The sequence below is a fragment of the Choloepus didactylus genome, chromosome X (genome assembly GCF_015220235.1).
Source record: "Choloepus didactylus isolate mChoDid1 chromosome X, mChoDid1.pri, whole genome shotgun sequence".
Lineage (NCBI taxonomy): Eukaryota > Metazoa > Chordata > Mammalia > Pilosa > Megalonychidae > Choloepus > Choloepus didactylus.
The window spans coordinates 2,064,483-2,088,277 of record NC_051334.1 but is presented as its reverse complement, the minus strand read 5'-3'; the positions used below and the strand labels follow the sequence as shown (position 1 = coordinate 2,088,277).

The window sequence follows — 23,795 nt, the reverse complement described above, 5'->3', positions numbered from 1 at the left end:
AGCATTCTGGTGCTGGCTGCTGGTGATCTTTGGAGCTCACTGCCTTATGTCTCTGCTTTGAATCACATGGCGAGGCTGTCTCCTTTCTCTTCTGGTTCCCACTGATTTCTGTCTTCCAGTGCCTCTCCCTGGCTTTCCCGGACTATGCCTGAATTTCTTCTGCTCATAAAGGACTCCAGGAAGCCAGATTAAGGCCACCCTCATTTAGCTGGTTCCCACCTTAACTAAAATCACATCATCAAGAGGTCCTTTCTACAATGGGTTCATACCCACAGGAATGCAGATTAAGATTAAGAACCTGTTCAAATAAAGGTACACAATTCAATCTACCACAATAGCTAAACGCCACAGTGAACAGCCAAGGAAGGTGCTTCTTTGCTTAGGTGAGGGAAGAACATACCCCCCCACTCAACACACACACACACAAAAGTTGGTTAAATGATCAAAGGCTCCTTCCCTCAAAGTGTCTCAGAGTTGGCTACATGTCTAAGGAAGTTTGGGATGGCTCAGTTGTTGACACTTGTGCTTACAAAGCAGCATTTGATTTCCTCATTCATTCATCCTTCATTCAATGAATATCTTTAGAGTGCCTGGCATCTCATTTATTCAACAATTACCCAATGAGCTCCTAATCTATGCCAGACTCATGAAATATATGTTTTAACAGAGGGAGGAAAAAAAGTAAACAGTCTACATGCATAAGTAGACAAAAAATAAAAATGATTTCAAATTAGAGTGAGTTCCAAGAGGGAAGTAAACGTTGGTATGAAACATGCAAATAAGAGGGTGGGATCCACTTTAAATAGAGAGGACAGGGTGTTCCAGGCAGGGAGGGGCACGTACAAGTGTCCTGAGTTGATAACGATCTTGCTGACGTCACAAAAGCAAAAGACAACTGGTATACCGGCAGTGCAGTGAGCAAGGAGAGAATGCTGCCGAGGGATGGAGCTGAAAAAATGGGCAGGAACCTCATGCTTTAAAGCCAAGAAGGCCAGAGAAAGGAATTTTTGGTTTCTTCTAAGCAAAATAGAAAGTCATCTTTTGTAAAACATTTTAAATTAGGCAAGAGATATAGGATGATGATTTATGTATAAATATTATAAAGAGCCTCCTTTCAACAACATGAAGTGTATAATAATAATATTGAGAATATTTATTGGGCAATTACTATGTGCCTGTATATTGAGGCATGGTACAAGCTTAATTAACTTATTTATTTTGTTACCACTCTGTGCTAGTTTGGATATATTATGGCCCACCAAAAGCCATATTCTTTAATGCAATCTTGTGGGGGCAGATGTATTAGTGTTGATTAGGTTGGAATCCTTTGATTGAGTGTTTCCATGGAGATGAGATTCAACCAACCCGTAGATGAAATATGTGACTGAATTATTTCCATGGAGCTCAGACCCCTCCCATTCAGGGTGGTTCTTGATTTAATCATTGGAGTCCTATAAAACTGCTTATAGACAGAAGGAGCTCGCTGCTGCAGCCAAGAGAGACATTTTAAAAATGGCCATTGAAAGTAGACTTTTACTACTCCAGAGTCTGCCTGGGAGAAACTAAGAGAATACCCCCAGATGCCTAGAGAGAAATGTCCTGGGAGAAAGCCATTTTGAAAGACAACGTGGGAGCAAAGGAAGAAGACAACAGCCACGTGCCTTCCCAGACAATAGAGGTGTTCCAGACGCCATTGGTCATTCTTCTGTGAAGTTACCATATTTTTGATGCCTTAGCTTGGACACTTCTATTGCCTTAAGACTGTAATTTTGTAACCAAATAAACCCCCTTTATAAAAGCCAATCCATTTATGGTATTTTGCACAACGGCAGCATTAGCAAACCGGAACACACTCCTAGAGGTAGGTACTGTTTTCACAGCCCTCTTAACCGATGAGGAAACTGAGACACTAAAAATAAAGTAACCACCTGAGATTCATGCATCTAGGAAGTACCATGTCCCTTGGCCCCTTGGGTGAAAACTGATGAGTGCCACATGGGAAAGCAGATAATGCATGTCAGAGATAGGGAGGGGACAGGCACCAAACCTTAACCCTACATGATGGATAAGGTATGAATGTAGGAGAGGGAATGCAAGTATCCCAGGCATGGGAAGAATGAAAGAGAAAAAAAATCCAGGACCAAGGTGCAGTGACTTCTCAGTGATGCTAGGTTGGGATAGAGTATGAAGTATCCAGAGAGGAGGATGGATGTCTCAGGTTGTAAAGATAAGTGCAGAGCAGGTAATGGAGAGCTCTTACTTCAAGCATGCACAATGGATGATGGATGATGATTCTCAAATGGGAGAGTGGTCTTATACAATCTATTATTTAGGAAGATGAAACAAGAACTGTTCATTAAATGGGTTGGGGAATATGAGCGGCCTTAGGCAGGAGCTTCTTAAAACAGTAAAAGTAAACCACAAAGAGAGAAGAGGATCAGGGAAGGCAGAGAGGTATCACAGAGGAAGAAATTAAAAGACCTTTGGAAAGGGGTTTACATCACTTAGATTACATCAGGGACACAAATGAGAGGGTTCTCAGAGTTCAAGATGACGGATTCAGTGGAGAAGATGCTATTTGCAGGAAAACAGCAGAGAGTAGCACAAGTTTGGCAAGGGATATGACAGGTCAATTTTGCATGCACTGGATTTGAATTTTTGGCAGAGCCTACAGGAAAAATTGTCCAAGAGGCAGCTGTAAGGGCAGGATAGATGTTGGTGGGAAAGTCAGAGCAGAAAGTGGAGGTGGGTCTCCCGAGTAGAAGTGATTGCTAAACCATGAGTAGATGCAAAGTCATGGAGGAAAGTATGAGATAAACAGAAGTAGGCTGAGGTTGGGTTTCAGGGAGCAAGCAGAACTAAAAGAGGCAGAAAGAGCAGGGTCAGACAAGTTAAATAAAGGAAGAGAAAGGCAGTAGGGGGAGAACTAGCTGAGTGCGGTGTCTTTGAATTCAAGGAAGGGGAAAATTCCCCAAATGAGGAGCAATGAACATGTGAAGGTCTATGCAGAACTCCAAGGAGGATGAAAGCTCCACTGATGGGTGAGCCTCCCCAGGGGTCAGCTGCAGAGTGTCCTTTCTAGTGTGTTATTTGAAACGAAAGTGGAAAGAAAGTGGGAGAAAATAAAGAGATGTATCTTAATAAGACTTGTCTGCTCTTTAGGGACTTTGTATTCAGACATAGATTTTGAGAAAGCTGATTAGAATAATAGAAGGACTTGGTTATAAATATTTAAGGTCAATTCCAAAAAAACAAAACAAACATTAGAAAAAAGAGAATATGGAGGATTGACAAGAAATAATTTCTCAAAGCCCATCAATTATTTCATATAATTGAGAAATGCAAATTAAAATACCATGAGATACCACTTCATACCTACTAGAATAGTTATTAATTTAAAAATTTGAAAATAACGTGTGTTGGTAAAGATGTGGTGAAATAGGAATCCTTATACATTGTTAGTAGGAATGCAGAATGATGCTGTGGAAAACATTTGGCAGTTCCTCATAAAGTTAAGCATAGTATTCTCATATGATCTAGCAATTCCATTCCTAGGTATACCCCAAATAATTGAAAATGCACTCGGGCAGATATTTGCACACCAATGTACAAAATAATAACCTCATCACTTCCATTCTCATGTACGTCTGCAGCATCTGACTTTGCCAACCCCCAGTGACATTCTGAAACCTCTCTCTTCCCATAACTGAACTACCCCAGACAACCCCAGCCTTTGACAGTTACTTCATGGGATTATTCTCTAACCAATAGGTTACCAGATCCCATCAATGCCATCTCTCCAGTCCCTCTCTGGAGTGTTATGTGTGATGTTTTGCACCTGTATGTACCCCAGAAAAATATGTTCTTAAAGTTAATCCACTCTTGTGGGTGTGAGCTCAGTGTAAGTAGGACCTTTTGTTCAGGTTACTTCAACTAAGGTGCGTCTCACCTCAATCAGGATGGGTCTTAGTCCTATTACTCGAGTCCTTTATAAAAGAATGACATTTATACAGAGAAAGCCAGAGAGAGAGCAGCCAGAAGCTGAAATATTCAACGAAACCCAGAAGAGAATGGAGAGACCAGTAGGCACCACCGTGTGCCTTGCCATGTGCCAACTAAGGACCAAGGGTCACCAGCAACCAGCCCCAGAATGCCACAGTCTTTGGGGAGAAAGCATCACTGTCATGATGTCTTGATTTGGACATTTTCCAAGCCTCAAAACTGTAAGCTAGTAAGCTCCTATTATTTTACCTGACCCATTTTGCAGTGTCTGCTTAAGTAGCTTAGGAAATTAAACATATCTTCTAGCATGATGATCCTCTCAAAATATGATGCCAATACATGGCTTTCAAATGAATGACTGAATCAATGATGCAATATTCATGGCTTTCTAGTCTGAAAGAAAAATCACTCCATGCAGCCTGGAATTTCCAGAACTGCATTTGAGACAGAACGTGTCTTTGCTTGCTGAAATGGGAATAATCAGCTGCCTTCAAGTTGTCTAGTGTTCTGAGTTATGACCCAAGCAGGTGGAGGCCATGAGGGCATATCAGTGAGTTTTTATGGTTGTTATTATTAATCATAGCATCCCTCACAGTCCACAGCACATGGTAGATGCCCAATGAATACGCACTGACTTGTGTTGACAAGCAACACGAGATAACTTGTAAATCAGCAGACCAAGACTGAATGACAAAAGCAGACCATGAGGCCCAGAGTTATCAAAACCACCATCAAACTATTCAATTCCAGGACTGAAATACAGTGGGGAGGTCAAAAATTAAACAGGTCACTCGTGGAAACATAACCTGAGCATGCACTAGCTCAGTGGTTCTCAGATCACGGTCCCTGGTGGAACCATGGCAGATTGGCCTGACAGTTTACAGGGCGCAGCTTAGAGATGCTGACTCCGAAATTCTGGGGGGATGGAGCCCAGCCACCCACGTCATAAAACAAGCCACCCAGGAGCTTCTGCTGCTCACTCAAGTTTGAGCAATATGGCAGTAGAAAGATCTGATTCAAAAGTAATAAAAACTTAGGGTTCTGGTAACAACCTTCCCAGGAGAAATAGCCTGAGAAAGTCAGAAATGAAATGGATGGATGTTTACCCTCCTGCATCCATGGATTTATGGGCTCAGGAATTGGGCAAATCAGGAAACCATGAGCTATTTCTCTCCATTAAGCCACATTTCTGAGGTGTCTCAATATCAGCAGTGAATCCCATATTTGCAGTAGCATTCATCCCTCAAATCTGCCCGATTCCCCCTTCAACAGGACCACCCCCATCATCTCCTCTGCCCCAATATGACTTTAGGTTATTTCCACTCCCTCCCAGCTCAAAGTTCCAGTGTCTTTCCCGAAAAGGCCACCCACAAACCCCAACTCTCCAGTATGTCCCCTTTTAGGAGCCCTCATATTCATTGGGCGCCATGAACACTGATGGCCACACTCACCATGGTGATGGTGCTGCATTATATGATGCATCCATGTCATTGTTTGATCAGCGCTTCTATCCTCCAGCAGCCCACAGATCCAGGAGGTGGGTGAGGGGGGGGGGGTGCCTGGTGCTTCCACCTCAACTCTGTCCCCCACTCACAACGGGCAGCCCAGAGCCTGCCTGGCAGCAACGTTCAAAGTATTCAATGTATGACTAAGTTTCAAGTGGTTTGGACACTCACACTGAGTTTGAGGTTGAAGAGGATCATAGTAATCCTCTTTATAAAGATGGAGAAATATCTCCTGAGGGGTTGGAAAGGAGAAGACGTGACATCTGGACTTCCTTTCACCTTGATGCAGCGTTTGTTCCTTTGCTTAACTGTTTACAACGTATGAATCAGAGATTGAAAATGAGCTGAAGAAAACCACTTTGCAGCCCATGTTTCCTAATGGACAGGCACAGAAGAAAATGGAAGGGAAGGATGAAAAAATTACCAACGTTACCCCTTCCCAGGTTTCATTTTAATGCAATTTGAATTTTCTAACCTAAACACCACACAGTGATTTTATACTGCCTGACTTTTGAGTCTTGATATCTTTCGGTATGTAAATGCCCGAGTGGTTTTAAATCACGCCATTTCTACTGGGAAGCCCTCCCTTCCAGATCTCCATCCAATATTCAACCGTGTCACAATGATGTTTATTCAGAAAATGTGTGTAGCACTTCACCATTCTAATCATGGTCTAAAATGAGCACTAATGAAGTCAAGAGTCTTAATTGCCATGATTCTGGCTCTCAAATCATAAAGCATCAGAATCAGAAAGGACGTAGAGATGGTCCAACCCACTCATTTGACGGTTAACGGAGAGGAAGCTGTGCTGTTTCCCTTCCAAGGACTGTAATTAAAAATGGGGCTCCCACCCCCACTCTGGGATGGGTTGACACCCTGAGAAGCTGCAGTGGACTCTCTCAAATTCTCAGGAAAGGGGAGGGAGGGAGAAGACAATGACATCTCCACGTCCATTGCCACAATGTATCTGAGAAACAAGGCAAGGCTCAGAATCAGGCTGAGGCAGTGGTTTGAATTCCAGTTCTGCTTGGAAATGGATACATTTGAAAAAGTCCTCTAAAGAGCTCTGTGTCTTGGTTATTGGTAAAACGAGATGTTTAGACTCATGGTGTGTTTTCTTCAGTCTCTGAAATGTTAAACCTGGAGCAAAACAGAACAAGAACATTCCAGCCCCCCACCCCACCCCACCCCCACCCCCCACACACACATTCACTCACTTATTTGGAAAGGGTCATTGTGGAAATAGAACATTTGGATGACTGAGCGAATGTGTTTATCTTCAAACAAGTATTTCATGATATACAAAAGCTACCTGGCCATCTCTACACATTTGCATCCTGTTGATGAATGACAAGGAAATCTATGCCATTTACATAACGCACATTCAAAAATGCTTCTGCCCTAAATGTGAGGACAACTTCTGTCAAATTGTATTGGGGTTCAATCTGGATACATTCACCCAAAACTGTGTGTATGTATGTGATAAGATAATTATATAATAAATTGGCTCTTCCTTTTCTCTTACATGTTTCAGCTTAGCTTATTTACTGGTTTCCTTTTAAAGCAAAAACTTATTTTAAACCTGTTCCATCAGGCAGCTTGAATATTTTAGCAATGGTATCAATATTTCAAAAATATAACCAACATTCTTGAAATGTTTAAAAGGAAAACAAAATGTTTTTAATGCTTTTAGTCAAAATAGTATATATCCATTTTGGCAAACATAAATAATAAAGAAACGTGTATAGAAAAAAAAAATCACACACCTCCACAATCCAATGTTATAGAAATAAGTTCTTATTAACTAGTTGACAATACATTTTCAGACCTTTAAAAACTTCATATGTGGTTGAAGTTGCCACTTCAAATAAAACAGGGCTGATTGCTATTTTATTATCATTATCATTTGAATAAAATATCTGTTTTTTTTCCACACATTCTTTTATCATTAAAAAAAGGTGAAATATTGAAATATGTCAATTTATTATCAAAATTAAAAACAATAACACTAAGTAATCTATTATGAAGTCATTCTGATAAATGTTACATTGCATTCTTTGGGGTAGGTGATATGAATTTAGATTCTCTGAGGTTAATAAAACATTGCTTAAAAACACATTTTCCATATAAATTCATCTTGTATTCACTCAGAATTTTACCACTTCTATTTTTGTTGTGGAATCTAATTTCAATCAATCAATGTAACAGTTCAGAAAATATAACAGTTTTCAGTGAGTCATAAATTTAATTTTCTGCACAGCACATTTTGAGTGTTTCCACTGATGTTAATAACTTCTAAATAAGTGACAGCTCTCACCAATTTGTTCACATCTGTAGAACTGTAAATCAGATTCTGCACATCAAATGTTCAAATGCTGTTTTCCCATTTACTGCACTTTCATTCGCAATAAGGTTTTGCTCAATTTTAGATAAGCTGGCTACATTGTGTTTTGCACTTTTGTCTGAAAGACACTTATCAAGTTTAGTTTTTTTCTTTTTTTATTTCTCTAAGGCTATCACTTACATAAATCAATTCCGGTTTCCCTTTGGAAAAAGTGCATTATAAAGACTCTACCCAAACATTGAGCAAATTCTCCCTGCAGCCTGTACTGGTTATAGAGACCAGTCTTATTGCAACAAAAGAGCTTCTAAAATAATGTGTTCACCATCTCTCGCTGCACAGTTTTCTGAGTTTATCTGGACATGCCAAGCATATATGATTTGGTTATTGGAATCCCAACGGCAGTGAAACTCCCTGTGTTAAACCTGGCATGGATGTATCTTGTTTTACAATGAGATGAATTTTCCCCTATCCCCAGGGACATCTGAGATGTTTTGGGGTGTCACAACTAGGTGAGTGGGTGCTTCTGGTTGGTATTCATTGGGTAGAAGCCAGGGTTCCTGTTTACCATTCCACAAGGCACAGGTCAGCTCCACCACAAAGAGTCATCCCACCAAAAAATGCCAACAGTACTAAGGTGGAGAAATCTTTTTTTTCTGAGATAGCTGTATCCCTGCAAAATATCCAAGTAAATCAAATCACATTTAAATACTATATAAAACTCCCCAGTTTCAAAAAAATCTCTAATGAATCATTTTGGAAGAGTTGACAATGATCGTCGACATAGTTCAATATTCATAATCTATGTCATAGAAACTTAGATTTGTCAAGCACACACACTAACGAACTGTTCTTAAAATGGAGCACAACTCCACTAGCCAAGTATGATAGCCAACTATTTTAATTGCATAGATCACTTTGCTATTCTTTAGTCTTTATCTTCCTAAGTACAATATGGAATATGTACTGCAATGAAATAACATAATTTTGCTCATTGTGGGTTGCTAAAGTATGTGTGTGTGGGGGGGGGTGATATTTGCAATCAATTTGGTACGTTTCTGTGTTTTTTTGTTTTGCTTCATTTTTTAACGTAGAACAAAAGCCAGTTTCCAACCCCTCCTCTTGGAAGAATGCTATGCCCCTGAGTGTTAAAGAAAATACTCATGGGTCTTTTAAAATTCTTGAGCACTCTGTTTTGCTGATTCTACAACTTACTTCCCCATGGGATAAAAAAAAAACAGCAGTTTCTTCAACAAGAATTTGCATGACTAGAAAAGGTTGGAGTGGGACCATTTACTAAAAGAAATTTAAAAAGAGTTCAATGTGTGCACCTTTCTGAGATCACAATTTAAAAATTCATTTGGGCATTTATGATTAATAGTCGATATTGGGAAATTACTGTTGATATGTTTGCATGTGGTAAGGATACTGTGGCTATATTGGAAACAAGATTTTCCGTAGAGCAACATGCTGAAATATCATGATTTCCTTTAAGAAATAAGAAATAGGGGAAGTGTAGGAAGTTGAAGGTGAAAGATTAAGGCATGCATTCATAATTGCTGAACTGGAGTGATGGATATATGGGATTCATCGTCCTGTTTTCTTTATTGTTTGTATAGATTTGAAATGTTATATAGGAAAATAGTCCAGAAGATTTCAACCACAAGCAAAAGAAAAAAGTATACGAAACAAAACAACATATAAAAAATGGCAGACCAAAAGAGTAAACAAAAATAAGTAGGGCTCCTGCAATGGAGAATGGGGGAGGGGGGCCCATTTATGAGGAGGGGTTTGAAAATAAGTCACAGGAAAAAAAATGTACAAATAACCTAAATATCGAAGAATAAAGGAATGGTTAAATGGGCTACAGCATAATCTTCTGAGAGACTCTATCACTCACAAAAAGCAAGGCTTATGAAGATTTCTAACAATCCTAAACTCTCTTCTGCAATAATATTGTGGGATATGCAAAGTTCAAAATGGAAAAGATAGAGGTAGAGCTAGATATGACATAGACATAAATAAGGAAATGAATATAGATATATATAAAAGATGATTTAGATATAAGTGTGGCTACAGATAAGACACTATAACAGATACAGGTGTAGATGATACATAGACAAAGATACATCTATGATATATATAGAGATGGGATTTACATCAAGATATAGATGCAGATGTGATACACAGTTGTAAAGATAAGGGTATAGCTAGGTAACTATCACTTATGTATAAAATATTCAAAGGACTGGCAGAAATTAGATGAATTCCTTCCTTTTTAACCACTGGCCTATAGAAAGATGACAAATTTTTATGTTTTTTCAAAACTTCTGTATTTCCTACAATATTCCTTATTCCTTCTCTATGAGGAGAAATGCACTGCCTTTGCTTCCATGACTTACTTATAAAATGAAACTGGTTACTGGAATTCCAAGAAGAATGCTGCTTAAAATAGGTTTAAGTGATCACCACTTATATGCAAATTAAAAATTTATTTAGCAATATATATAGATATATCTCATAACGGGAAGAAGATACTATCGTATTCAAATTATTGATCACGGTGAAAAGATGCACGTGGATGTGCATACAGGATCAAATTATAACCTGATCAGTCGGGGCCCTTGGGAAATATGCCAGTAAGTAATATGTTCTCTCAAATGGATACCTATTTATGGAAAGATATAAAGATATAAACTGTAGGAAGTAAAGAGTTCTACCCCATTCCCAACCCATGGTATGAATGGTTGGCTTCCTGCATAAGAAAGTGCTGGGAAAATGCAGATCAAACTCTGTCAAGAATGATGTGAAGGCGGCCAGCCCATGGAGATTGCCAGATGGACACATCTTTGTAAATTAATATCCCTGGGCCCCCAGGGTGCAGTGGAGCTGATCAATACAACAGAAAACTGGAATGCCAGGTCAAACTCACAGACCAAATGGCTGGCCATGTGGACCCCATACCTTCCCAGAGTACACTCCTCCTTCCATGCCCAAACCCTGGGTGGGATTTTCACTCTAGTTGTTCTTTCACATAATGCAGCTAATTTATCAGCTACCAAAATGAAAATGCTCCCCAATGGCCAAACAATGGCAACAAAATTAATAATGTAAAAGTACGTGACAGAATAAGGAGCATAGTATTGGATTAGAACCCAAAGTATAAACTAAATATCCAAGAGTCTATACTGATATAAATAAATTATTGAATACACAAATACATGGGGAAGAAGAGACAAATCTTCCTTACAGAGGAATTCCAAAAAATGCATGTAGATATCCCCCCTCTATGTAGGATTTAACTCTCCCCAGCCCTCTTCCCTTAAGTGTAAGTTGCACTTGAACAATTTGCTTCCAAAGAATAGACTTATAGGAAAAGGGGGTGGGGTGTAACTTTACTGTGGATAAATGTGACAAATACAACCTCCACCAGGTCACCTACCACCACTAATAAGTTTTGTTGATCACATGTACCCTTGGTATGATGTGATGAGAAGGGATCTTTACCTCAGTAGTTTTTATCCCCAGAACTCATAATTCTCGTCTAACCATGAGAAAAACATCAGACAAATTCCAACTGAGCAACATTCTACAAAATACCTCAAAATTATCAAGGATGAGGCGGGGCAAGATGGCGGACTGGTGAGCTGTAAGTTTTAGTTACTCCTCCAGGAAAGTAGGTAGAAAGCCAGGAACTGCGTGGACTGGACACCACAGAGCAATCTGACTTCGGGCATACTTCATACAACACTCATGAAAATGTCGAACTGCTGAGATCAGCGAAATCTGTAAGTTTTTGCGGCCAGGGGACCCGCGCCCCTCCCTGCCAGGCTCAGTCCCGGGGGAGGAGGGGCTGCCAGCTCCGGGAAGGAGAAGGGAGAATTGCAGTGGTAGCCCTTCTCAGAAACGCATTCTACTGATTCATACTCCAACCATAGATAGACTGAGACCAGACACCAGAGAATCTGAGAGCTGCCAGCCCAGCAGAGAGGAGACAGGCATAGAAAAAAAAAATAACGCGAAAAACTCCAAAATAAAAGCAGAGGATTTTTGGAGTTCTGGTGAACACAGAAAGGGGAAGGGCGGAGCTCAGGCCTTGAGGCGCATATGCAAATCCTGAAGAAAAGCTGATCTCTCTGCCCTGTGAACCTTTCCTTAATGGCCCTGGTTGCTTTGTCTATTAGCATTTCAATAACCCATTAGATCTCTGAGGAGGGCTCTTTTTTTTTTTTTTTTTTTTTTTTAATCCTTTTTTCTTTTTCTGAAACAACTACTCTAAGAAGCCCAATACAGAAAGCTTCAAAGAATTACAATTTGGGCACGTCAAGCCAAGAGCAGAACTAAGAGAGCGCTGAGACAAAAGGCAATAATCCAGTGGCTGAGAAAATTCACTAAACACCACAACTTCCCAAGAAAAGGGGGGTGTCTGCTCACAGCCACCATCCTGGTGGACAGGAAACACTCCTGCCCATCGCCAGCCCCATAGCCCAGAGCTGCCCCAGACAACCCAGTGTGACGGAAGTGCTTCAAATAACAGGCACACACCACAAAACTGGGCGTGGACATTAGCCTTCCCTGCAACCTCAGCTGATTGTCCCAGAGCTGGGAAGGTGGAGCAGTGTGAATTAACAAAGCCCCATTCAGCCATCATTTGAGCAGACTGGGAGCCTCCCTACACAGCCCAGAAGCCCAGAACTGCCCGGGGGGGACGGCACTCACATGTGACATAGCACAGTCATCCCTCAACAGAGGACCCGGGGTGCACAGCCTGGAAGAGGGGCCCACTTGCAAGTCTCAGGAGCCATACGCCAATACCAAAGACTTGTGGGTCAGTGGCAGAGACAAACTGTGGCAGGACTGAACTGAAGGATTAGACTATTGCAGCAGCTTTAAAACTCTAGGATCATCAGGGAGATTTGATTGTTAGGGCCACCCCCCCTCCCCGACTGCCCAGAAACATGCCCCACATACAGGGCAGGCAACACCAACTACACACGCAAGCTTGGTACACCAATTGAGCCCCACAAGACTCACTCCCCCACTCACCAAAAAGGCTAAGCAGGGGAGAACTGGCTTGTGGAGAACAGGTGGCTCGTGGACGCCACCTGCTGGTTAGTTAGAGAAAGTACTCCACGAAGCTGTAGATCTGATAAATTAGAGATAAGGACTTCAATAGGTCTACAAACCCTAAAAGAACCCTATCAAGTTCAGCAAATGCCACGAGGCCAAAAACAACAGAAAATTATAAAGCATATGAAAAAACCAGACGATATGGATAACCCAAACCCAAGCACCCAAATCAAAAGACCAGAAGAGACACAGCACCTAGAGCAGCTACTCAAAGAACTAAAGATGAACAATGAGACCATAGTACGGGATATGAAGGAAATCAAGAAGACTCTAGAAGAGCATAAAGAAGACATTGCAAGACTAAATAAAAAAATGGATGATCTTATGGAAATTAAAGAAACTGTTGACCAAATTAAAAAGATTCTGGACACTCATAGTACAAGACTAGAGGAAGTTGAACAACGAATCAGTGACCTGGAAGATGACAGAATGGAAAATGAAAGCATAAAAGAAAGAATGGGGAAAAAAATTGAAAAAATCGAAATGGACCTCAGGGATATGATAGATTATATGAAACGTCCGAATATAAGACTCATTGGTGTCCCAGAAGGGGAAGAAAAGGGTAAAGGTCTAGGAAGAGTATTCAAAGAAATTGTTGGGGAAAACTTCCCAAATCTTCAAAACAACATAAATACACAAATCATAAATGCTCAGCGAACCCCAAATAGAATAAATCCAAATAAACCCACTCCGAGACATATACTGATCACACTGTCAAACACAGAAGAGAAGGAGCAAGTTCTGAAAGCAGCAAGAGAAAAGCAATTCACCACATACAAAGGAAACAGCATAAGACTAAGTAGTGACTACTCAGCAGCCACCATGGAGGCAAGAAGGCAGTGGCACGATATATTTAAAATTCTGAGTGAGAAAAATTTCCAGCCAAGAATACTTTACCCAGCAAAGCTCTCCTTCAAATTTGAGGGAGAGCTTAAATTTTTCACAGACAAACAAATGCTGAGAGAATTTGCTAACAAGAGACCTGCCCTACTGGAGATACTCAAGGGAGCCCTACAGACAGAGAAACAAAGACAGGACAGAGAGACTTGGAGAAAGGTTCAGTACTAAAGAGATTCGGTATGGGTACAATAAAGGATATTAATAGAGAGAGGGGAAAAATATGGCAAACATAAACCAAAGGATAAGATGGCCGATTCAAGAAATGCCTTCACGGTTATAACGTTGAATGTAAATGGATTAAACTCCCCAATTAAAAGATATAGATTCGCAGAATGGATCAAAAGAAATGAACCATCAATATGTTGCATACAAGAGACTCATCTTAGACACAGGGACACAAAGAAACTGAAAGTGAAAGGATGGAAAAAAATATTTCATGCAAGCTACAGCCAAAAGAAAGCAGGTGTAGCAATATTAATCTCAGATAAAATAGACTTCAAATGCAGGGATGTTTTGAGAGACAAAGAAGGCCATACTAATAAAAGGGGCAATTCAGCAAGAAGAAATAACAATCGTAAATGTCTATGCACCCAATCAAGGTGCCACAAAATACATGAGAGAAACACTGGCAAAACTAAAGGAAGCAATTGATGTTTCCACAATAATTGTGGGAGACTTCAACACATCACTCTCTCCTATAGATAGATCAACCAGACAGAAGACCAATAAGGAAATTGAAAACCTAAACAATCTGATAAATGAATTAGATTTAACAGACATCTACAGGACATTACATCCCAAATCAACAGGATACACATACTTTTCTAGTGCTCATGGAACTTTCTCCAGAATAGATCATATGCTGGGACATAAAACAAGCCTCAATAAATTTAAAAAGATTGAAATTATTCAAAGCACATTCTCTGACCACAATGGAATACAATTAGAAGTCAATAACCATCAGAGACTTAGAAAATTCACAAATACCTGGAGGTTAAACAACACACTCCTAAACAATCAGTGGGTTAAAGAAGAAATAGCAAGAGAAATTGCTAAATATATAGAGACGAATGAAAATGAGAACACAACATACCAAAACCTATGGGATGCAGCAAAAGCAGTGCTAAGGGGGAAATTTATAGCACTAAACGCATATATTAAAAAGGAAGAAAGAGCCAAAATCAAAGAACTAATGGATCAACTGAAGAAGCTAGAAAATGAACAGCAAACCAATCCTAAACCAAGTACAAGAAAAGAAATAACAAGGATTAAAGCAGAAATAAATGACATAGAGAACAAAAAAACAATAGAGAGGATAAATATCACCAAAAGTTGGTTCTTTGAGAAGATCAACAAGATTGACAAGCCCCTAGCTAGACTGACAAAATCAAAAAGAGAGAAGACCCATATAAACAAAATAATGAATGAAAAAGGTGACATAACTGCAGATCCTGAAGAAATTAAAAAAATTATAAGAGGATATTATGAACAACTGTATGGCAACAAACTGGATAATGTAGAGGAAATGGACAATTTCCTGGAAACATATGAACAACCTAGACTGACCAGAGAAGAAATAGAAGACCTCAACCAACCCATCACAAGCAAAGAGATCCAATCAGTCATCAAAAATCTTCCCACAAATAAATGCCCAGGGCCAGATGGCTTCACAGGGGAATTCTACCAAACTTTCCAGAAAGAACTGACACCAATCTTACTCAAACTCTTTCAAAACATTGAAGAAAATGGAACACTACCTAACTCATTTTATGAAGCTAACATCAATCTAATACCAAAACCAGGCAAAGATGCTACAAAAAAGGAAAACTACCGGCCAATCTCCCTAATGAATATAGATGCAAAAATCCTCAACAAAATACTTGCAAATCGAATCCAAAGACACATTAAAAAAATCATACACCATGACCAAGTGGGGTTCATTCCAGGCATGCAAGGATGGTTCAACATAAGAAAAACAATCAATGTATTACAACACATTAAAAACTCGAAAGGGAAAAATCAATTGATCATCTCAATAGATGCTGAAAAAGCATTTGACAAAATCCAACATCCGTTTTTGATAAAAACACTTCAAAAGGTAGGAATTGAAGGAAACTTCCTCAACATGATAAACAGCATATATGAAAAACCCACAGCCAGCATAGTACTCAATGGTGAGAGACTGAAAGCCTTCCCTCTAAGATCAGGGACAAGACAAGGATGCCCGCTGTCACCACTGTTATTCAACATTGTGCTGGAAGTGCTAGCCAGGGCAATCCGGCAAGACAAAGAAATAAAAGGCATCCAAATTGGAAAAGAAGAAGTAAAACTGTTATTGTTTGCAGATGATATGATCTTATATCTAGAAAACCCTGAGAAATCAACGATACACCTACTAGAGCTAATAAACAAATTTAGCAAAGTAGCGGGATACAAGATTAATGCACATAAGTCAGTAATGTTTCTATATGCTAGAAATGAACAAACTGAAGAGACACTCAAGAAAAAGATACCATTTTCAATAGCAACTAAAAAAATCAAGTACCTAGGAATAAACTTAACCAAAGATGTAAAAGACCTATACAAAGAAAACTACATAACTCTACTAAAAGAAATAGAAGGGGACCTTAAAAGATGGAAAAATATTCCATGTTCATGGATAGGAATGCTAAATGTCATTAAGATGTCAATTCTACCCAAACTCATCTACAGATTCAATGCAATCCCAATCAAAATTCCAACAACCTACTTTGCAGACTTGGAAAAGCTAGTTATCAAATTTATTTGGAAAGGGAAGATGCCTCGAATTGCTAAAGACACTCTAAAAAAGAAAAACGAAGTGGGAGGACTTACACTCCCTGACTTTGAAGCTTATTATAAAGCCACAGTTGCCAAAACAGCATGGTACTGGCACAAAGATAGACATATAGATCAATGGAATCGAATTGAGAATTTGGAGATAGACCCTCAGATCTATGGCCGACTGATCTTTGATAAGGCCCCCAAAGTCACTGAACTGAGCCATAATGGTCTTTTCAACAAATGGGGCTGGGAGAGTTGGATATCCATATCCAAAAGAATGAAAGAGGACCCCTACCTCACCCCCTACACAAAAATTAACTCAAAATGGACCAAAGATCTCAATATAAAAGAAAGTACCATAAAACTCCTAGAAGATAATGTAGGAAAACATCTTCAAGACCTTGTATTAGGCGGCCACTTCCTAGACTTTACACCAAAAGCACAAGCAACAAAAGAGAAAATAGATAAATGGGAACTCCTCAAGCTTAGAAGTTTCTGCACCTCAAAGGAATTTCTCAAAAAGGTAAAGAGGCAGCCAACTCAATGGGAAAAAATTTTTGGAAACCATGTATCTGACAAAAGACTGATATCTTGCATATACAAAGAAATCCTACAACTCAATGACAATAGTACAGACAGCCCAATTATAAAATGGGCAAAAGATATGAAAAGACAGTTCTCTGAAGAGGAAATACAAATGGCCAAGAAACACATGAAAAAATGTTCAGCTTCACTAGCTATTAGAGAGATGCAAATTAAGACCACAATGAGATACCATCTAACACCGGTTAGAATGGCTGCCATTAAACAAACAGGAAACTACAAATGCTGGAGGGGATGTGAAGAAATTGGAACTCTTATTCATTGTTGGTGGGACTGTATAATGGTTCAGCCACTCTGGAAGTCAGTCTGGCAGTTCCTTAGAAAACTAGATACAGAGCTACCATTCGATCCAGAGATTGCACTTCTCGGTATATACCCGGAAGATCGGAAAGCAGTGACACGAACAGATATCTGCACGCCAATGTTCATAGCAGCATTATTCACAATTGCCAAGAGATGGAAACAACCCAAATGTCCTTCAACAGATGAGTGGATAAATAAAATGTGGTATATACACACGATGGAATACTACGCGGCAGTAAGAAGGAACGATCTCGTGAAACATATGACAACATGGATGAACCTTGAAGACATAATGCTGAGCGAAATAAGCCAGGCACAAAAAGAGAAATATTATATGCTACCACTAATGTGAACTTTGAAAAATGTAAAACAAATGGTTTATAATGTAGAATGTAGGGGAACTAGCAGTAGAGAGCAATCAAGGAAGGGGGAACAATAATCCAAGAAGAACAGATAAGCTATTTAACGTTCTGGGGATGCCCAGAAATGACTATGGTCTGTTAATTTCTGATGGATATAGTAGGAACAAGTTCACAGAAATGTTGCTATATTATGTAACTTTCTTGGGGTAAAGTAGGAACATGTTGGAAGTTAAGCAGTTATCTTAGGTTAGTTGTCTTTTTCTTACTCCCTTGTTATGGTCTCTTTGAAATGTTCTTTTATTGTATGTTTGTTTTCTTTTTAACTTTTTTTTTTTCATACAGTTGATTTAAAAAAGAAGGGAAAGTTAAAAAAAAAAAAAAAAAGAAAAACAAGGAAAAAAAAAAAGATGTAGTGCCCCCTTGAGGAGCCTGTGGAGAATGCAGGGGTATTTGCCTACCCCACCTCCATGGTTGCTAACATCACCACAGACATAGGGGACTGGTGGTTTGATGGGTTGAGCCCTCTACCATAAGTTTTACCCTTGGGAAGACGGTTGCTGCAAAGGAGAGGCTAGGCCTCCCTATATTTGTGCCTAAGAGTCTCCTCCTGAATGCCTCTTTGTTGCTCAGATGTGGCCCTCTCTCTCTGGCTAAGCCAACTTGAAAGGTGAAATCACTGCCCTCCCCCCAACGTGGGATCAGACACCCAGGGGAGTGAATCTCCCTGGCAACGTGGAATATGACTCCCGGGGAGGAATGTAGACCCGGCATCGTGGGACGGAGAACATCTTCTTGACCAAAAGGGGGATGTGAAAGGAAATGAAATAAGCTTCAGTGGCAGAGAGATTCCAAAACGAGCCGAGAGATCACTCTGGTGGGCACTCTTACGCACACTTTAGACAACCCTTTTTAGGTTCTAAAGAATTGGGGTAGCTGGTGGTGGATACCTGAAACTATCAAACTACAACCCAGAACCCATGAATCTCGAAGACAGTTGTATAAAAATGTAGCTTATGAGGGGTAACAATGGGATTGGGAAAGCCATAAGGACCAAACTCCACTTTGTCTAGTTTATGGATGGATGTGTAGAAAAGTAGGGGAAGGAAACAAACAGACAAAGGTACCCAGTGTTCTTTTTTACTTCAATTGCTCTTTTTCACTCTAATTATTATTCTTGTTATTTTTGTGTGTGTGCTAATGAAGGTGTCAGGGATTGATTTAGGTGATGAATGTACAACTATGTAATGGTACTGTAAACAATCGAAAGTACGATTTGTTTTGTATGACTGCATGGTATGTGAATATATCTCAATAAAATGATGATTAAAAAAAAAAAATCCAAAAAAAAAAAAAAATTATCAAGGACAAGAAAAACAAAGAAAGACAGAGAAACTGTCACAGATGAGGGAAAACTAAGGAGACATGGCAACTAATGCCAAGTGGGACCCTGGCACAGAAAATGGACATTAGTTAAAAACTGATGAAATCCAAATAAAGTTGTAGGGTTTAGTTAACAGGAATGTACCAACATTGTTTCTTTCTTGGTGACAAATAACACTGTAATAAAGGACGTTAATGAAAAGAAAAGCTGGGTGAGGGGTTTACAGAACTCTTGGATTATTTTTGCAACTTTCCCAAATTCAAAATGGTTATTTTAGAAAATGAATATAGTTTTGCCAAAAAAAAGTCCTAGAGGAAAAAAATAGATTTATATTTTGTAAAATTGAACAATATATAAGAACTGAACAGTCAGCATTTTTACTCCAGGGAGGTGTGTCTGCTTGCTTTGTGCCCTGTAACTTTCCATCGAATGGAAAAAGCAGTTCCTTGTTTTAATCCCTACAGAATCAAAGACCCCATGTGTAAAAGCAAAAATAACACAGATAAAATTGTAAAACCGTCCCTCACTGAAATAGGAAAGGATTTGTTTTTAATTCCTCTACATTAATGCATCTGCAAAACAAGATATCAGACACACAGACACCTGTACCCACAGCTTCATTCCCAACTTTTTAGATGGGTAATGCTAAAATGCACAAAAGGCCATGGCAAAACTTACGCTGCAAGCAAACAATAATTCTCAGGTAAACAGAAAGCATCTCAATAACAGCTGTGCCCCTCAAATACGCCAGGTTTCTAGTTCCATGCTAGACAAACCATTGCCAAGGAAGATCAGGTTGGGGGTGGGCTGCGTTAAAGGCAGGAGGTAGACCCTGCTACTCAACAATCAATTAGCAAGTCCCCTCCTGACTTTTGCTTCCCCTCCAACAGCCGTCAGATGTAGACTAATGGCCACAAAGTACAGGTTTCATCAACTCCATACTGGAGAATCGACAGATCAAATGCAAAGCCTTCAATCAGACAAGACTCCCGGAGACCAGCCCTGCTAACGATCCTGCCCTTCTGCACAGCTTAAAAACTCACCCTCAAGAGGGTTCCTACCATTTTTGTGCCTCTAGGACCCCATGGATGGGATGACTTTTAATCTAGGTGATGATGGATAATTCCTTCCTCTTGATTATATCTCAAGGGACTGGAAGTAGAGGAGCAGAGTACTAGAATTCATTGGTTTCTGCAAAGATGAGGGGAAGATGATACAAACTTCTCATCTTGGAGAAAACCCTGTGGGCAGAAAGATGGAAGTACCCATGAAAATACTTTGTACCCTTTTAGGAATTCCTTAAACAGACAAGATATAATAAATGAAAGGAATGAACGTTTCAAAAAAATTGGAAAGATATAGGGTCATTGCATACAGTTAAAAATTGAAAACATAAAATATACCAGAACCAGCAGAGTTGCTTTCCTAGTAACCCAGAAAAAAAAAAAAAAAATGGGGTTCCAAGTACCAAGTTTCGCTTTCAATTGCTTGGATTTTTTTCTGCCTTCTGCCCTATTTCTTTTCCTAAAATAGATTTAGTTTTTAAAAACGTCTTCTGCACAATATAGAAAAGCAGATTTTGGAAATGCAATAATGCACCTTGTTTTATTAACCTATTTGTTTTCCTTCTCATTTTGTATGCTTGAAATGGCAAAACCAGATCTGTGAAAGCCTGAAATTTCAGGTATTTCACCTTCATCTCACAAAGAATGTTTAAAAATACTGAGAAAAAAAAAAGAAAGAAAGAAAAGAAAAGAAACTAGCTAAACAAAAAATTTAAATTAAAAAAAACTGTGGGATAAATCATTTCCTCTCTCTCTGACTCAGTTTCTTCATGTATAAATGAAGAAGTATAAATGAGTACTGAGTTATTTTCAAGTCCTGAGGATCTGTGATTCTATGTTATTTTTTATTTTTAACATTAATATGACAACAGAGTCTACTTAAATTTAATATAGGTAATTTCATAATCATTTAGCACATTTTTTTATTCCTGAACAAATAGTAAACAAAGATGAAAATATGACACAGATTTCAGGCTTTCTTGAAAAATGCTGTCCTGTCCAGCCCTCCCCCACCCCCCAAAAAAGGGGGGAAATTAAAATAGCCAGAAAATGTGTACAGCATATACTGAGCACTATGCATCACTTGAATAGAGAAATTGTTTTTCTGTCCAGAAGTCTTGTACAGATGTCCGACAGGAGGGCTAGGGCAGGGCGGGGAGGGAAGGAAGGTGGAGAATCAGCTCTACCCTGTCCTGGAGAGAATCCCAGCCCAGGGAGACCATCAGGCAGGCCTTCCTACACCCAGATTCCAGGAAAGTCCTTGGGAACAAGTGCGATTGGATAATTACCCTCTGGGGAGACACTTGGGACTGGCAAACTCAAGAGAATCCAGATGAAGCAAAGGCTACTCTGTTGGGACAGACTGTTTTCCAGCACCAGAAAATCAGGGATGACCAGCCTCACATGAATAAAGTCATCTGGGGCTCAGCTGCATGTTTCCTGGGATACTGGGGACTTCCAGGCTGGGCTGGGCTTTCTCTGAATTAAACAACATTTTGAGAAGAAGAAGAACAAAACAAAACAAAAAACAAAAACAAAAACAAAAACCATGGCGTGCATTTATACGTAGGATTGTACCTTTCTCCCCACTTTAATTTTCTCATCCACAGTCATGTTTAAAGTAATGAGAGACAGGCTATGCATACTGTATTCCCTGTATGATTTAGCACCAGAACTTTAAAGATCAATTATTAAGTCAAAATGAATGATGCATTGAAAATTTTCTATTGGTTCTGTTATGCTATTATGTGAAGCAAATAAAATCTTGTCTTTGAAAAAATGTTTAGAAAGAAACATTTCCCAATAAAAAGTAGGTTATTTATACATGTATAAGTCTGTGTATGTGTATATAATATCTCTCTCTGTGTGTATGTATATACATATATAATATCAGTGTCTTAGTTTCCCAACTGCTATGACAAATGCCACATAATGGGCTGGTTTAAACAATGGGAACTTACTGGCTCACAGTTTTGAGGCTAGAAGAAGTCCAAAATCGAGACATCCAGTAAGGTGATGCTTCCTTCCCCAAATCTATAGCATTGTGGTGCCGGCTGCTGTTCATCCTTGGGTTTCCTTGGGTTTCCTTGGCTTGAGTCCCTGCCTTGGGTCACATGATGAAATCTCCTTTCTCTCCCAGATTCCACTGACTTATACTTCCAGCTCCCCTCTGTGGCTTTCTCTATGTCTAAATTTCTTCTGCTTATAAAGGCCTCCAGGAACCTCATTCAGTTGCCCACACCTTAACTAAAACTCACATCTTCAAGAGGTCCTTTTAAACTGGGTCCACACCCACAGAATTTCAGATTAAGAACACATCTAAATTCAGGTACATAATTCAATCTCCCACAATCCAGACAAATGTTGGGCATTTACAGAAGTAATTAATTTCTTACTAATTTGGATATGACTGGGTTAAATGCCAAAACATATTTTATTGTGAAATTAATACATGCCTAGTTATGTATTTTTTGTAGATCATCATATCTTTTTACTCTGGTTGTTCATCAAAGAGAGACTTTTCAATCCATGTATTGTCGTATATATTCATGGAACGTTACTCTTCCAGTGAAATTACCAGGACAGATGTAATCATTATAAAACACCTCCAAACAAATATTAAGTCAAGCAATGTGTGAAATAGTATTTTATCCACATAATACACTTCTATTTGGCTCCTATTATGGAACTAGTCTGTCAGAATATTGTTGTGGAGATAATACATATCCAAGTTATACATTACAATTTCCCTCCATTCTTTTTTGTTGTTAAATTGGTGGCTTTATTGAGATAATTCATGTACTCTACAATTCACCTGCTCTCCAGTTTTTCACTGGGGTTGTTTATTTGTGTATTTTATTTTATGCTCCAACAAATTCAGATTTCTCTCACTTTTGTTTGTCCCTTCCTGTTCCTCTCCTTTACATTTCTTTCTGTGTACATTTAATATTATTTAACTTGCATATCACGGTTCTGTCTTCTTCCTGGCTCTGCTTTCTCTGTGTGTCTGCTTTACTGTTTTACTCAGCAAGAAATGCCTTCTCCTGATGCTTCTGCTGGGTTACATTGTATCCAGTAGCCCTGAGCTCTCTGTAGTACCAGGCAACCATAAATCCAAGAGCAAGAATTTTGTCTTGTGTGGTTTTTATTGGTTGTTATTAGTTTTATTCAAAATGTCTTATCTACTTTCCAATTGTTGTAATTCTCAAAGTATACCTATTGCAAATAATTATTTGATGTTCACAAAGCATAAGCTTGTCCCATGGGTAAATTTATACTATGTCTACATAGGTTCACTCTTTTTCTGCAGTAACAAATCAAACCCGGGCTTGAACACCATCCAATGCCTCCCTGATGAGAGGCAGGCTGCCTTTTCCAAAGCTTATGGGAAACGCCATTATC

At 39.2% G+C, this 23,795-nt stretch overlaps 1 protein-coding gene across 6 annotated transcripts in view; it reads right to left on the bottom strand.

The window, feature by feature from the left end:
• LOC119523146 (neuroligin-4, X-linked) overlaps positions 1 to 23,795 on the bottom strand; it is a 394,586-nt gene that overhangs the window by 323,489 nt on the left and 47,302 nt on the right. Inside the window, exon 1 of one of the 6 annotated variants that reach the window (XM_037821929.1) lies at positions 5,454 to 5,501. The exons of the other annotated variants lie outside the window; for them this stretch is intronic. The gene's annotated coding sequence lies outside the window, so the exon portion shown is untranslated. Of the gene's footprint in view, positions 1 to 5,453; positions 5,502 to 23,795 lie in introns of those variants that run through there. 6 annotated transcript variants of the gene reach the window in all.